At 47.9% G+C, this 2091-nt stretch overlaps 1 pseudogene; it reads right to left on the minus strand.

Annotated features, from left to right (window-relative positions):
* Nucleotides 1-1034: 1034 nt before the first annotated feature.
* LOC143440011 (large ribosomal subunit protein eL24 pseudogene) lies at nt 1035-1564 on the minus strand (annotated as a pseudogene).
* Between the last annotated feature and the right edge of the window lie 527 nt (nt 1565-2091).

Raw genomic sequence — 2091 nt, forward strand, 5'->3', positions numbered from 1 at the left:
ACAAGGACACATGCTCCACTATGTTCATAGCAGCCTTATTTGTAATAGCCAGAAGCTGGAAAGAACCCAGATGTCCCTCAATGGAAGAATGTACACAGAAAATGTGGTACATTTACACAACGGGATACTATTCAGCTACTAAAAATGAGGACGTCATGAATTTTGCAGGCAAATGGATGGAACTAGACAATATCATCCTGAGTGAGGTAACTCAGACCCAAAAGGACATACATGGCATGCACTCACTGATAACTGGATATTAGCTGAAAAGTACAGAATGCCTAGAATACAACCTACAGACCGTAAGAAGGATAACAAGCAGAAATGCCCAAGTGAGGAGGCTTCAATCCCACTTAGAAAAGGAAAGGAGGGTGGGAGAAGGGAGGGGGAGGGGAAAGGAGGAACAGGATCAGATATTGGGGGGTTGGGGGGCAGGAGAGAAGCCCAGAGGTCCAAGAGAATAAATGGAAATAAGTAGTCTGGGGAGTGGGAGATGGGGGGATCCTATAGAAAGTACCAGTCCCTGAGAGGTCAGACACTCTCAAGACTCATTGGGGGTGACCTTAGCCAAAATGCTCAACATTGAGGAAAGGGAACTTGAAGAGTCCACCTTCAGTTGGTAGTCATGGCCTCAAGTGGAGGGAAAGAGTTACCAACCCACAGTCAAAATTCCTGACCCAGAATTGTTCCTGTCTAAAAGAACTGCAGGGGCAAAAATGGAGAAGAGACTGAAGGAAAGGTGGTCCAATGACTGGTCCAACTTGGGATCCATCTCATGGGAGGGCACCAAGGTCTTTTACTGATGCTGTGATGTGCTTACAGACAGGAGCCTGCGAGGACGTGGCTGTCCTCTGACAGGCCCTACCAGCAGCTGACTGAGACAGAAGCAGATACTTACACCCAACCATTGGACTTAAGTTGGGGACCCCTATGCTTGAATTAGGGGACGGACTGAAGAAGCCGAAGGAGAGAGCGACCCCATAGGAAGACTAGCATTCTTTTTTTTTTTTTTTTTTTTTTTTTTTTTTTTTGAGTTAAAGACAGATCTTTATTTCAAACTCTGATCTACCAAATTAGCGTTTCCCACCAACTCTGGGAGCAGAGACCTTCACAGGCTTCACTATTTTTTGTTTAGGTGCTGCCTTTGTGGGGGCCTTGGCAGCAGCCATTGCTGTCTTCTTTGATGCCTGCTTAGCCTTTTTTGCTTCCTTGGCAGCCCTTATAGACTGCTCTCGCTGAGCTTTCCTGACTTCTGGTTTCTGATTCCTCTTGGCCATTATATCAGCAAGAGATGCACCAGTGATGGCTCGCTGGAATTTGACTGCACGGCGGGTTCTTTTCTTTTGAATTTCTTCCGACTGCCCTTTCTTGTGTTTTCTTCTGTAAAGGACAGTCCAGTTTATCTGCTGAGGGTTCCTTTTGGAAAGGAATGCGGACTCACATTTTGCATTAAGAAACTGGAAAACCTTCCCGTCGGTCCTGGCGTAGCGCCGCCCGTGTCCCGGGTAGATCTTGTACCCACTGAAACTGCACAGCTCGACCTTCATGGTGATAGATGTCGGCCTGCCCAAGACTAGCATTCTCAACTAACCCAGACCACTGAGAGCTCCAGAGACTGAGCCACCAACCAGGAGCATACATAGGTCAGTCTGAGGCCCCTGGCACAAATATAGCAGAGGTCTGCTTGGTGAGGCCTTAGTGGAAGAAGATGCACTTAATCCTCAAGAGACTTGAGGCCCCAGGGAAAGAGCAGACCTGGTGGGAAGGGGGAGCACCCTCTCCAAGGCAAGGGGGAGGAGGAATGGGATGAAGAACTGTGGGAGAGGACGGGGGGGGGGAGGGGGAAGGTGGGCAATGACTGGAATGTGAATAATTTTTTAAAAAGATCATCCAGGCCTCCTGCCACCAGGGGGTACCAGACCCCAACAGTACTAAGGATTAGAGAACAGAGAGAGAGCCAAGGGGCTGCCAGCAGCTGAGGAATTTCTCCCTGCTAGGATACAGTGGAATCCTTGACTTGGAAACTTATACACATTCACATGTGACAGCAAGCAACACAAATGACAAAAAAATGAAAATGAATTTTGAGTT

Source organism: Arvicanthis niloticus, chromosome 28 (assembly GCF_011762505.2).
Source record: "Arvicanthis niloticus isolate mArvNil1 chromosome 28, mArvNil1.pat.X, whole genome shotgun sequence".
NCBI classification, from domain to species: Eukaryota; Metazoa; Chordata; class Mammalia; order Rodentia; family Muridae; genus Arvicanthis; species Arvicanthis niloticus.